The 15,187-nt window shown below is 35.8% G+C and overlaps 1 long non-coding RNA gene across 1 annotated transcript in view; it reads right to left on the bottom strand.

Annotated features, from left to right (window-relative positions):
- Positions 1–14,844, bottom strand: part of LOC148125807 (uncharacterized) — an 81,402-nt gene extending 66,558 nt beyond the window's left edge. The window contains exon 1 of the long non-coding RNA XR_015743494.1: positions 14,792–14,844. This is a non-coding gene — a long non-coding RNA (uncharacterized LOC148125807). The remainder of the gene's footprint in view (positions 1–14,791) is intronic.
- Between the last annotated feature and the right edge of the window lie 343 nt (positions 14,845–15,187).

Here is a 15,187-nt window from a genome sequence, read left to right as displayed (position 1 = left end):
CAGATAGACTAATTGTATTTAATCTTCAGACTACATTAACAGAATATTTCAGGTCTGAAAATACAAATCTCCCACTGTCACTTTTAACAGTGTTGGGCTTCTCCCCTCTTTTATTTGACTATTCACTAGGCCAGTGGTACCCAACCTTTTTTTCGCCCTGCACCCCTAAAGAAATTTCACTCGAACCTCGCACCCCCTGAAATAAATAATAAATGCCAACATATAGCCAATATCCTATTATTTACCTGGACTTTTCTCGCACCCCCTGCCTCCAGAAGTTGTCGATGCTACTGGAGGTTTTTAAAATGAAATTGAACAATCATGTGTGAAATTGAATAGGATTGACTGCTTAAGCAGAGGGGTGGACTAGAAGACCTCCAACGTCTCTTCCAACTTAGTTATTCTGTTATCTAAAGTAGCCCCACAGAATAATACTTAGTTTTGTAATGACCTAGAAGTATTCAAAGCATTTAAAATATCCATCCAAGCATCTTTCTATCTCAGTAATATACTGGCATTGTAAGATAAAATATTTCAGCTGTTTTTACATAGATTTTAACTGGTTTGTTACTTTTTATTACTTTTGTTCTACTGTTTTGTACTGTACTTACTTTGGTTCTGTTTGCTATCCTGACTACTATACAAGAAGCAAGACAGGGCACACACTATATCACGGGTGTCAAACTGCTGGCTCATGGGTCAGATGCGTCACACACAGGCCACACCCACCCCAGCTCAGCGAATGGGGAAAATGTTGCAAAATGTCACATGACGGCAAAGTGACGCCAAGAGTTTGACACACGTGCATTACATTTTAAAACTATTATTTCTCTATGGCAGTGAGAGAGCTGATCAAGAACCATAGATGTTCTGTTTTTGGAAACTACACTTTACCCAAAAGATAATTAATATAGTTCAACAGATATAATTATACCTGCTAATCAGGGGTGGAATTCTACTGGTTTGCACCAGTTTAGTAGAACCAGTTGTTACCACGGGTGGGATCCAAATGTCTTAACCGGTTCTGTGGATGTGGCCTAATTTATGGGTGTGGCTTGGTGGTCACATGACTGGCTGGGCATGGCTTGGTCATCACGTGACAGTAGTGTAACAAAAAAAATCCATTTATATATTTATTTATGTTTTTAGTATGTTCTGTTTTTATGATTAATGAAAACAAAACCTATACTAAAAAAAATATTAAAAGTTGTTATAATTTATAGTATAGATTTTGTTTTTTATTAATCATAAAAACAACAAATACTAAAAACGTAAATAAATACATAAATGAAATTTTTTTGTTAACACTACTATTATTGTTACATGGGAGAAACAAACAGAAGTATCAACATGAAGCAATCATAATAAAATAATTTTCATTTATGTATTTATTTTTAGTATCTGTTTTGTTTTATTAATCATAATTTTAAATAATTTTAAATAATTTTTATTAATTTTTAGTATAGGTTTTGTTTTTATTAATCATAAAAACAACAGATAAAAACATAAATGAATGCATAAATGAATTTTTTTTTGTTACACTATTATCACGTGACCAGCAAGCCATGCACGGCCAGTTATATGACCATTAAGCTATGCCCACCAGGTCACATGACCACCAAGCCACACCCACAAATTAGGCCACACCCACAGAACCGGTTGTTAAGAAATTTGAATCCCACCCCTACTGCTAATGCTCTTCTTGTATTTTCTTTTCTGGATTGTTGCTTACAGATGCCAGCTCATTCCTTGTATTGCCCCCAAAATATTTAACCACTGAAATGGGGAAATTAACATTTGGGCAGGGGAGATGTTGCCACCAAAGTTGCACAGTTCATTACTCTGACATTTGTGCTCTAGCACACTGCCAGCTTGTTATGAAACATGACTAATTTCTCTAAATAAGGCAAAGGAATCTAGTTTGGGAAAGGGTTGAATCACTCAAGTCAATCGAATAAGACACTACCATTAACTGAACTTCTCAATTTCAGTATCCTTTTTAAAAAAATGTCTGTGTTGTGAAATGATAAAACTGGTTCTTTCATTTTATATTAGTCAACTATTTCGCAGACTGTTTTACGGTTATGAGATAAACTCCATTCCTCCATTACCAGTAATAAGGAGTGTCTTGTCTGCAGTTTCTAAAAGCAGAAACTAGGCACACACACACACACACACACACACTTAAGTGAATTTACTCCAGATACACACTTCCAATCATATTTCTCCTCCCACTCTATTTCACTATTAGGAAGGCTTCCAGAAACTGCTTTAAATCTATCTCCTTAAACTTGGGTGTCAAGATACTACAGAAAGGGGAAATTGGTGCATAGTAGCATGTTCATGAGATTGCAGAAGTGCCAATTCTAGATATTTTAAATAAGTCCTACACAAGTATTCCATGGGCAGAGCTCATCAATTAAAATAAAGTGTGGGACATTGGGAATTTCTTAGAAATAAGACACTACACGTACAATTACACCGTATTTCAAATAAAGGAAAATGGAGAGCAGCTCAGGAAATGATTGTAGACTCATAAAAAGAATGTAAAGTGACATGTTTAAGAAATGGAGGATAGGTATAATCACCAAGAAGATAAGCTGTTAAGTACAGATAGTCCTCGACTTACAACCAAAATTGAGCCCAAAGTTTTTGTTGCTAAGTCAAACATTTGTTAAGTGAGTTTGCCCCCATTTTATGACCTTTCTTACCACAGTTCTTAAGTGAATCACTGTTACTATTAAATTCATCAAACTGTTGTTAAGTAAATTTGGCTTCCCTGCTGACTTTGCTTGTTAGAAGATCACAAAAGGAAATCACGTGATCCCTGGATACTGCAACCACCATAAATATGAACCAGTTGCTAAGTATCCAAATTTTGATAATGTGATCATGGGGATGCTACAATGGTTGTGAATGTGGAAAGTGGTCATAAGTCCCTTTCTGCAGTGTGATTGTAACTTTGAAGGTCACTAAATGAACTGTTGTAAAATGAGGAGTACCCATAGCTGGGTACTAAAACTCTAGAGGAAATAAAGTTTTCAATGGAAAGTACAGTAATAAAAATGGTTTTGAGAGATATTTCAGCAGTTAGAGAAATAAAAAGAAAAACTTGGACCTCCTGTTGGATCACCTTCTGGAACTCCAGAAGGTGACAGGCTGATAACAGGGAACAGGGAAAGGTCTTAATCTTGTTAATTTTCCAAAGAAAAATAAACTCCAAATGTTGTATGCAGAACAATTGATACAAGAAACCATTGAGTAACCAAACTAAATAAAGAGGCAGCAGCCCTTAACAGAATTAACTCTCCATGATTAGATCAATTACATCAACTCGATTTCACTGAGGGCCGCATCAGGGCTGTGTTTGACCTTGGGGGACAGGTGGGCATGGCCAGCTCAACATCACTCGTGTCAGGGGCACCTTGATAACCTAAGTGCTCTGTCAGTGAAAATGGAGCTTGGGAAGCTGCAATGGCCTCCTGCAACCCTCTGCCAGCGAAAACAGAGCTCGGGAGGGCCCTCCTGAGCTCCTTTTTTTGCTGGCAGCGGATTTTAGGAGGCTGTTGAGGTATTCCCTATTAGGAGAATGAGTGCACGCAGGGAAACGTAGTGAGAGTGGTGAGGAATAACACACAACCAGCATACAGATACACTGAATAGTAAAATGTAGGTTTTACTTCCAGTAAACAGGTAAACAAAGTCCAACAAACAGTCCAAATCATACACGGTTAAAACAGTTAGTATCAGTCCAGAGATAATCCAGAAACAAAGTCAAGTATCATAAACAGAGTTCAATAAATGGAGTTTGCTAACAGTTGCAAGACTCACAACAATCCAAGGAGAACGACGATCAGGCAATACGACAAAACAGAAAATGCAAGGAGAGAGAACAAATCAGGTTTCTGGCTCCATCTTATGGCCGTTGGAGGAACCTCAGCCAATCACAATTACAGCATTCTCTTAAAGATACAGTATTAAACTATTATCCTGGTTTATATATTTCCAACCCAACTGTTAGGTGACTATCATTCCTAACATTCTCCCCTTTGAGTAGGACAATATATAAAACCTTACAGTTTAAGTCCATATTCATTACAGCAAGCCTTATGTTTTTCAGTGCCTTGGGCTTTCATAAAATGATCTGCAATGTTATTCTCTGACATGCAATACTCCAGTGTAATCATTTTATTTTGAACACATTGTCTCACATTTAGATATTGTAAATCGGTGTGTTTTGATCTTGTCTTTACGGAGAGATTGGAAGCCATTTGAATTGCTGATTGGTTTTCTTCATACACAACAATAGGTTCCTTTACATTAATTCCCATATCTATCAATAGTTGTTTATAACAAACTAAATCCATACATAATAGAGACAAACATGAGAATTCAGCCTCCATTGTTGATAAACTTAGATGTTTTTGTCAAATAGACCACCATCCAATTAACACCTTTCCTAATAACACTACAGTACCCGACGTTGATTTATGTGTAGGTATGTCTGTAGCAAAACTTGCATCAGCATATGCAGTTAAACTTAGTTCATCCTTAGGCTCTAAATATAATGCATAATGCATTGTTTGTTTAAGACATCTCAACACACGCTTAGCAGCTTGCCAGTGCCTTTTAGCAGGCTCAGCATTAAACCTGGCTAATTGGTTCACACAATGTGCTATATCTGGCCTTGACCAATTACTAAGATAAGATAAACTACCAATTAAAGATTGATAAATATCTTTATCAAAAACAGGACTTTGCACATCACTGTGGCTAAACTCCTGGCTCATTGCTGTTTTAGCCGGTTTACAAAGTTCCATTTTAAAATTCTTTAGTAACTGGTTAATTTTATCTGCCTGTGAGATTTTGTATTCTCCCCTAGTTTTATCAATTTTTAAACCAAGCTACTGTTTAATTTCTCCTAAATGTTTTATTTTAAATTTCTTTTCTAACAGTGAAATAATCTCAGTAGCTTCTTGCTCAGTCTTTGTGATTAATGCTATGTTATCAGTAAACAATAGCAACAATGAAACTACACTATCACTTTCCTTTTTAAATAAACATGGATCCACCATGCCAGCTACAAAAACCTATCTTTGTTAATTCCTTTACTATACACTGGTTCCATTCTTAGCCTGATTGCTTCAAGCCATATAGACTCTTTTTTAATCTCCAGCAATCAGTTTTATTACCAGTTTTTATACCCAAAGTCTTCTTTAAATATACAGTATGTTTCAACGCTGCATGAAGATATGCCATCTCCACATCTAAATGGTTTATTATATATTTATTCTTTGCTGCCCACACTAATGCTGCTCATAATGTGGTAACCTTCAGACTAGGTGCAAACACCCCATCGTAGTCGTTGGCTGACTGATCAAACCCTTGTGCTACTAACCTGGCTTTGTGGGTAACAGTCCCATCTACACCTGTCTTAATTTTATAAATCCATTTACACCCTATGGCATACTCACCTGGTGGTAACCTGACATTTTCATATACCTCCAAACTTTGTAAAGATTTCATTTCCTTATCCATTGCTTCCTGCCAAACAGCCTGATCCTTAGCAGGATACAGTTTCAGTTCATTATAGTTACTAGGAACTATATTTACTTGGCATACAATACTAGCCTGATATCTATCTGGTGGTCATGTTACACGGGTTGAATGTCTAGGTAATTCAGGGCTTACAGGTGGACTCTCTTGTTCCACCTGCTCCTGTTCTTCTACCTCTTCCTGTGCCTGTTCTTCCTCTTTAATGGCTATTGATGGTTTAACTATCTCATCATTAGGGATTACTTGGGTCTCGATAACAACATCATTGTTAGACTCCTGTTCTAGTTTATGCCACCCAACATGCTCAAGAAATTTAGCACTAGCACTACAGTAAATATTAGCTGTGCCTGGATCCCAAAATCTAAACGATGTATGGTTGGCCTCATAACCTACGAAAAATAATTTCCTAGCTCTAAGTTGTCCTTTCAGTGTTACTTGTGAGGGAATATGCACCCATGCTGGAGCTCCAAATGTGTGAAGATAACTTAAATTTGGCAATTTACCAGTTGTTGTGTTAACCACATTGTTTAACACATGGTTGCTACACATTATGGCTTCACCCCACAGTGTTTCAGGCAAATCTGAATCAGATAACATAGTGCGAGCCATAGTTTGTAATGTTTGCCCTCTTCATTCCATAAATGAATTATGTTGTGGCCTGTAAGGTGCAGAACACTTATGTTTGATACCAGCCAATTTTAACATCATTTGGAATCTATTGTTAATAAACTCAGTCCCGTTATCTGTTACTAAAGTAATTACCTTATGTTTCAATTTTTTCTCTGCAAACCTTAGACCTCAGGAGGATAAAAATGGGCCCATTTTTGGCCTGCAGAGTGCTTCTGGATGCCAGGGAGGGCAAGAATGGGATGCACAGAGGCAAAGACCTATTTTTTTTCTTGTTTTCCTCCTCTAAACCTAGGTGCGTCTTATGGTCTGGTGCATCTTATAGTCCGAAAAATACAGTATATTGTTGTTGGGTTTTTTTGAAAATTTTATTTGGGTTTTCACAAAAAGTACTTAATACAAATAAAACATCTTTTTTTGAAAATAGCATAGTCCTGGGTTACACTTCTTCATACAGACACAAACTCAATTTCATGCTCAATTTCATGCTCAATTTTGTGTTCTATTCCATATCTTATTACTGTTTTACATTTTCTACATAGTTTTTCCCCTCTTTTAATTTTCTCAACTTTATTTTGATTATCTCATCTCAATTCAAATCATTATATTTATATTTTTGTCTGTCCTGTTTCAATTTCATATTATCTTTTCTCATTAAACAAATTTTCCCCTGTAGTTACTAATTAGAGTATGACACCTTTATATCTTTTAATTTTATCCATTAAACTCTTATTTAAGCTTCAATGTATACCTTTAAGATTATAACATTCAATATAATACATCACTTCCAATCGAATTCTGCTTGGTACATTCTTAAAATACACACTGTATTCTTTAAAAAAGATTATATATATATGTAAATAAAACACTCATTCCATTCCAATTCAATTCTATCATTAATATTCATTAAAATCTTAACATCTTTAACCTTTCTTTTCAATTAAATATCATACTTCCTTGGGAACACTTATAAACTTTTCATAATTATTTTTTCCCCATATTTCTCTTCACTTATATTTTCTAAATCATTAATAATAATTAGGATTTTTCCATCCTTTCCTAATTTAATTCTCTCATTCACTTTATTTCATTTGTTTATTAACAAACATTCCACTAGATTACAATAAATATTTTATCCATCATTTTAAGCATATTTTCAAAAATTATTTCTATTTGTAATATAACAATACTATCTTATGTACCTTTGCAGAATCCCTTTTACAATTAAGTTTTCACCCATTATCTCTAAACAGGCTTATACTTTCAATTCTTATACCTTTGCCCTGTTCCCTATATCTTGTTTCTGTCCTTTATAACTTCTTTTCCTTTCCTTCTTCCCTCTCTTCTTCTCCTTCCCCCTTTTACTCCCTTGTCTCACTACTTCTAATTCTCTCTTTTGTAATCCCCTCTTCTGTTGCTTTCTAATATTATACTTATTTTTCAAATTCTTCTTCTTTTTTTGGTTTTTTTTTCAAATCTTAAACTTTTCCTTCTCTTTCCCCCTTTTCTTCCCCCACCCCATATAAAGTCATTTGATCATTAAAGATGGCTTCTTCTTTGTCCCAATCTTCTTGTTCTGCAAGCGTTTCTTGTTGTTTCTCATAATTCCAGATCTCCATTTCTAAGAATTGAAATACGAAGCCAAAAGAACTTCTCCCTTCTTATGCATCTTCTTTGTACTTTTTGATCCATTTTCAGTTCTTCTAAAAGTAGTGCTATTTTAAACACTTTTAAACAACCACCCAATTGATTTTAGTTATTGAAATGCAACAACCAAAAATCCAGAGATCACCAAGTAATCCAAATAATCCCAAGCTGTTTCTTCTTACTTCTTTTTTCACTTTCTCTTCCTGGGGTTCTACTATTTTGTTGCCAAGTTTCAGTTAAAATGTATCTTTTAGGAATCTTGTTGAGGTTTTAGTTCCAGGCAGTCTCCTCCATTTTTCCAGATCCTGCCCTTTTATTCTTTTTCTCTCCTTTCCTGCTTTTAAAAGCTTTTAAATATCAAGAAATCTTTATTATCCCTTTGACATTTTATTTTCAGCTTAAATGCCTGTTGATTTCAAAGTGGGTTTTTTTTCAATTTCTTGCTTAAGTCTCTTAGCTGTCAGTATATGGAAGGGAAGAGAAAAAAACAAACAAATCCTTTCCCTTCCCTCTCTCCTTCGCTGCTTCAAAATCTTCTTTGGGAACAATGTTATTTTTTTTTTTATAGTTTAAATTCCAGGGTACCTTGCATTGTTGCTTTTGCAGTTTAACCCAGTCAACCAAGGCTTTCTCTTCTTATCTTCCTCCTGCACATTCTTTTCCAGTCGAGTTCTTCTTTGAAGTGGCCATTTCTCACTACCGCTGCAACTGCCTTTGGGAAAGGGAATAATGGCCAGCTGAGGAGGAGAGATGCAGCTCTCCTCAACCCTGCTGGCAGTCTCCCCCCTCTTCACCACTTCTATGGGGTGGCTTAGCCCCAATACCAGCTGGCTCAGGGCGCTCCGGTGGCGAGCATGGATTGAAACCGTGCACGATAGCGGTTTCAGTCTGTCAGTGAAGGAACTCAAGCCGGAAGTTCCAAAAATACAGTATATTGTTGTAGGGACCAGCACCAAAAGGAGATTACAAGTAATGTTCCCTGTGTTTAACAGAATACTAGTGAACATGCAACTACTTCTAAGATATTTCACACCACAAAACATTTCATCCAATCCACTTATTCTTTAAAAAAAAAAACCCAGAATGGCAATGCACATGAACTTCAATGTATCTGTGGTAAAAAGTAATTGTGCACAAAACAGTTTGAATCAAAAACAGTTATTTCACATTTGAAACAGTTTTCTTGAGTTGATCAGAAGTGTCCCTTAAACTGATGAACCAACCGACACACTGTTTGTATATAAGTATCGAAGAGAGCTGATGTTTTTATGTTTTGTTTGTTTGTTTGTTAAAAAACCAATAAAATTGTTTAAAAAAAATAAAAAATAAAAAAAGAAGTGTCCCAAATATTCTAACATTGTTCCAATCTTTCCAAGTTTATATTCCAGGAACTGAAACAGCTGATTTAAATGTTATATCATCTAAAACAGGCTATTTAATATTTGTTAATTTTCATAATGGAAACAACAGTATTTCCTTCTGTTAAGTGAAGAATAGTTATTTTGAGCTCAAAACATCTTAATTGAAACATTTTGGGATCACCAATATAAAACTGTATTCTATTTAAAGAACTAACTTTTGGCTATATCTTTCTTCTCCTCAGATATTTTGTATCTCAAATCAAAAAGCAGCAGTAAACAATTCCAATTCTGGCTTAATTGCCTATGCTGAGCAAATCTATTTTAGCATCTCTGCAGTTGAATAAGCAGAAGTATCTATATTACTAAGATCTAAGGAATTGACAAGGTTCAGCTCACTAAATCAACCATGCTGTTTGCTAGCTTTTTGTGGTATATATGCTGTGGAATATGCTTTGGCGAACTGATCCTATCCTAGAACAATGGGAAGAAAGTAGATTTGTTCTATTTGCTATGAAAGCCATAGGGGCCTTTGAGAGTTCTGGCTATCGCAGACATCTAGCAAATATACATGTTTAATTTTTTAAATGTTCCTTGGGAGGTTACTCAAGATAACCTGGAAACTGAACAGGAGCAGAAATTAAACAAGGGAGATTGCAAGGACATGTTATTGAGAAAGGAACCAATGAAGATTTTGAAGCAAGTGTAGGAAGTTAGCACCCACCCCTCTCCTAGAAAAATGAAATATCCTATTAAACATTAAAAAGGCAGAATATTTCCCCTAAAAAGAGCAGAAACTTAGAAGCAGAAACTCACCTCAGAAGCAGAAACTCGCCCCCTCCACCTTTGCTAATGGGCCAGCCTATTTTATATAACAAAGATCTCCAGGTAGAGCTATAACAGGAATTGCCCAAAGCCCTTTCATTACTTCATTATCCATCAAGGCTCAACCAAGCTGGGACTCAGGACAGCCTATAGAGTTGCCCCTGCATGGCCCCATGGGAGTCTGACAACCAATCAGAATACAAGCTCAAATTCAAATCGCAACAGAGGGTATAAAAGTCTCAAGTCCCAAGTCTGTCGGTATCTCAGCCCTTTTCCTTCTTTCTTCACTCAAGGCATGTGATCCTGTCCACCATTAAACCATCTTTCCAAGCAGTCACCATGTTTCCAGTGTCTTTCTTCCCCACTTGGAACTGAACCCAAAAGGATATTTCTTCCAATACAAGTATCTGTCTTATTTGACTGAAAAGGTCAGGAAGAATGAGGAGTCTGTGGATATTAGTCATAAGATGACAGTGCCTTTTTTTATTGTTGCTTTTCAGCAATGGCATTTAAAATATGCTGCCTTTGATTCTGCGGTACTAAACAACCATCAAAATGAGTAACTATTACAGTAGTAGCTCATTCTCATGAATTTATCTATACCCTTTTATAAATTTGTCTGGCCAATGCTGTATCTAAGCACAATTTGCACATAAATGTTTTATAAAGTTGTACTTCTGTTTATTAAGTTTGGATTTTCCCAGACAGTTTTACTGGATGATTTTGATTTTGAACAGTGTGAGAATGGAAGAAAAACATCTGCATATCCACATTTTCCACATCAACTAAAGTGAAGGAGCTCACTGTCAAGGTAGAAGAAAAACATAGGTTTACATGGAAGCTTTACCTTTTTTCAGGATTATAGTAAAAGGAGTCTTTAGGGAACTATCTTTGAATGTGGATTTGGATTCACATTGCGTGGCAGCAAATTATAGGTGCCCATGGAGAAAAGTATGTTGTGGAAGGCATTACCCAAAGTGTTTTTTAAAAAATATATTTTTAAAAGCTCATAAAGTCAACTGACTATTCTATGACTTGTGCCTGGGATAGAATTTCCATCTCCAAGAGCAAAATGAATTTCAAAGAGATGAGCAGCCATGATTAGCTGAGTTGTCATCTTACTTTCATGAAAATTGAAAGGGCTTTAAGGATTTCTCTTCCATCCTAAGAGAAAAAATGTCTTGGAAGAGAGGGTACTGAGGATAATAGATACTGAGGATGATTTTCAAGCCAAGTCAAATTGTCTTCAATCAAGTGCAACCTTGATAATTTGGGCTACATCACCTACAATTCCTTGCCAGCATGGCCATTTATGGCTATTGTCAATACATCTGGAAAAAACTGCTCTAGGGGAAAAAAAGTGATCCTATCATCATCCCACAATGCACTACTGATTGACAACATAGTACTGAATACATTTATACATATACATATATTTGTGGCATACAGTTACAGAAGAGGACAATCTGTTCATAACATAGACCTTATTTAAACAATCTTTAGATCTTTCAGGATGAGCAAATTGGTAAAGGCAATGTGCTTATGACCAACTCTTATGGCAAGACAAATATATTTAATCAATTGCAGAGGCTTAATTATACATGGTTATTTAACTTTCTCTTTGAGGATATATAGAAGAGCTGTATGTCAAGCAACAAAGAATCCCAGGCTCCCTAGAATGATTTGGAAAGGGAAGTAGAAATAGAATTAGCACACTTCAGGAAAAAGTGGTGTGGGCAATGAGCTAACTACCAAACAATGAGGCCACAGGCATTGATACTATCGTGCAGAATTGCTGATGCTTATACCAATACAACCATCAGAGCCTTGTACCAGAAAATTTGGGAAATGAACACATGCCCATAGGATTGAAAACTATTAGTGTTTATTCCATTGGCAAAAAAGGGCATCATCAAGGACTGCTTCGATTAACCACATAACTGGTCTCACACTAGTAAGATTCTTCTTAGTATCACACAACATCTGGAACTATTGAAAGAGAATTACAGTACTCAATATTCATGCTGGATTCATAAGAGGTCATGGCACTCATGACCATATTGCAAATCTATGCTAGATAATGGGAAAATCTCAAGAACATCAAAAAAACATTTACATCTGCTTTATTGATTACAAGAAAACCTTAAATTGTGACAATCATCTTGGAGAGTTCTAGAAGACCTGCCGACACATCTGGTCAACTTGGTGTGGTCATTGTACACAAATCAAGAAGCCCTTATATGAACATCATATGGAGACACTCACTGGTTCAAAATAGAGAAAAGAATACAGCCAGGTTGCATTCTTTCACCTTTCTAATTTAACCTGTATCCTGAAATGATCATGAGGAAAGTGGAACTTGAATCAAAAATTGGAATTAGGATTGGAAAAAGGAATGTCAGCAATCTTTGATATGCTGACAACATAACTTTCCTCTCAACAACCAAAGCAATAGCAATTAGACTTATATACTGCTTCACAGTGCTTTTACAGTCCTCTCTAAACAGAGTCAGCATATTGCCCCCAACAATCTGGGTCCTTAATTTAACCGACTTTGGAAGGACAGAAAGCTGAGTCAACCTTGAGCTTGGTGAGATTCAAACTGCCAAATTGCAGGTAGCTGGCAGTCTGCTGAAGTAACTTGCAGTACTGCATTCTAACCACTGCACTACAGCGGCTCTGTTTAAGGATTTAAACATCTGATTAAAAGATTTAAAGAAGAGAGAAATTTGGCCTCTTCGTGAACATCAAAAAGACCAAGATGTGGGAGGGTATCAAAATAACTATTGATGGTAAAGAAATCAATGTGTGCAAGAATTCATTTTCCTAGCATTGCAAATTGATAAAAAATGCAGTTCAGTAATCTTGCATTAAATCATATTGGATCATGCAGCATTGATGAACACAGATCAAGTATGGAAAAGCAAAGGACATCAGCCTAAATATTAACTGCATATTAGTCCACATGGTCCTGTTTTTAAGAGATTGGACAAGCATTTGTTTGAAATGGTATAGAATTTCCTGTCTGAGCAGGGGGTTGGACTAGAAGACCTCCAAGGTCCCTTCCAACTCCATGATTCTGTTCTGTTCTAATATATAAATAACATAGTATATTATCAAAATAACATACTACAATCAAAATTATGAAAATCATTAATGTTCTAAAAATGCTGCTGTCAGCCCCAGATCCATCTTGATTCAGATTTAGGGCTACCACAGCAAGGGATGGACAAGCTGTGGGAACGGGAGAGTAAAGGGAGGATAGCCACAACATTCTTTCACCAGAGATCAAGGACGAGTTGCTGGACTTTGGTGGGGAGTGGCTGGACTTGGTGGGAGTTCAGAATTGAGGTGGATTGGAGAGTGTGACTGGAGAGTCACAAAATGGGGCAAGTTGTGAGTTTTAGTATGGAAGAGGGAAAACCCGAATCTGAATTCCCATGTTTTTCCTCTTCGACACTAAAACTCATACCCCTAAAGAGTAATTTTCCAGGACTCACCTGGAAATACTTTTCTGACTGTCTATGAATTTTTTTAATGATACTGATGTGTTTATAAAAAGGACTTTTCTAAGCAAGTGGAACGTTCCATTCAAATTTCTTTTGGCTCATGGAGAAAAAGTTGTACTCAAAACACATAGTAACATCTAGCTGATTTAAACTATTATCCCTTATTTGTGTTTTAAAGATGTGTGATGTTTTACTTGCTGTATAAATTCTGAGAATATTTGAATTATCCAACAAGATAATCTATCATTGTTTCCCTTTTTAAAACCCTCTATTTTATGTCTGAGTTATAATGGACTCAGAAAAGATTAATATATGATCAAAATTAATCCAGAATTTCACAAGTCTCTTTGAACAGGTTAATAAATCAGTAATAATAACTGAAGTAATTAAAATATTAAGAATGAATATCCTTAAGAAGGAAATCAATGGGGAGAAATGCGTTTAGTAATAAATATTATATTTTTTTAAAAAAAATGTAGAGAAGGTGTATAGTAATTGAGAATAGAGATACAAAATACACCTTCTCTATTTACAACTGCTTTTGAAAATCCAACATTGTTCTACACATTTATGAATGCTGATGAGTTGACATGAGAGAAAAATAAATGCTATGTTGAAAGTATTGGAGGAAGGGAGCCTATGATTGTATATCTTTGTTCTCCTCCCTCTTCCTTCCCTTCCTCCAGAACTTCAAATGATAAAAGACTTGCCAAACACTTGTAAATGGCCCACACTGATAACGTTTCACCCATGAGATATAGGAGGTGTGACTGAAATCTATAAGCTACTGTATATCTCTGGAAGACAGGAAGTAATGATTGGCAACTAACAATCCAATTTTTTTGTCTACTGTTCATTGGCTGGTATATTTGCAGAGAAAACGGCCTACATTTCCTCAGCTTCCCTAGAAGCCTTAGTTGCTTCTCCCCAATCCCATCCCCACTCCTGCCTAATATAATATCTGAAAATAATTCTTTTCCCAGCTGGTATTTAGATTAAACAACTCACATATTGATTATCAGAGTTATGCAAAAGAAGATTGTGCTGTTTTAGAATCTTCCCAGAATTTTAAAACAATCCAGTTTTCTTTATTTTCATGCTCTTCCTTTCAGTACAATGACCTCTCTAAACTGCATGTAGGAAAAGACCAAGTTGAGCCAGTTAATTCTTCATGCTATTGTTTAATTTACTGTTAGGTATCTTGTATGAAACTGTTGGGTTTTATTTTAAATTATTGTTTTAACATATCCAGGAACAGGGTTTACTTACTCATATTCTTTGTAGTAATTTCATTTCCTAGAGGATAGAGAACTGTCATCTCATCTTGGGAGATCCAAGAATGCTGAATATGCTGGAAGATACCAGAGGGATTCCTGTTGTTAACCCATTTTATGCAAATATGTTGAATCAAGTAGAAAACACAGCAAATCTAATGTAGTTCATTCTCATGACTAAAAGTCCTACTGAGTATAGAATTTAAAGCTCCCCCTTCCAGTTTTTTTTAACTTGAAGTGTTCTTTATCCAAATTGCAGTTGTGAAGATAGCAACCTATTACCTTAATAGTGTGCCAGACCATTCAGCTGTTCAGCTCAATACTATCTATTCTGATTTTACCAGAAGTTTATCATTCTGAATTTAGTAATCAAATTAGCTCCCTCCAACCT

This window comes from Pseudonaja textilis, chromosome 4 (genome assembly GCF_049901715.1).
Source record: "Pseudonaja textilis isolate UNSWEBS1 chromosome 4, rPseTex1.2, whole genome shotgun sequence".
Lineage (NCBI taxonomy): Eukaryota > Metazoa > Chordata > Lepidosauria > Squamata > Elapidae > Pseudonaja > Pseudonaja textilis.
Note: the sequence above shows the minus strand (reverse complement) of the source record. Positions and strands in the feature narration are given on the sequence as shown.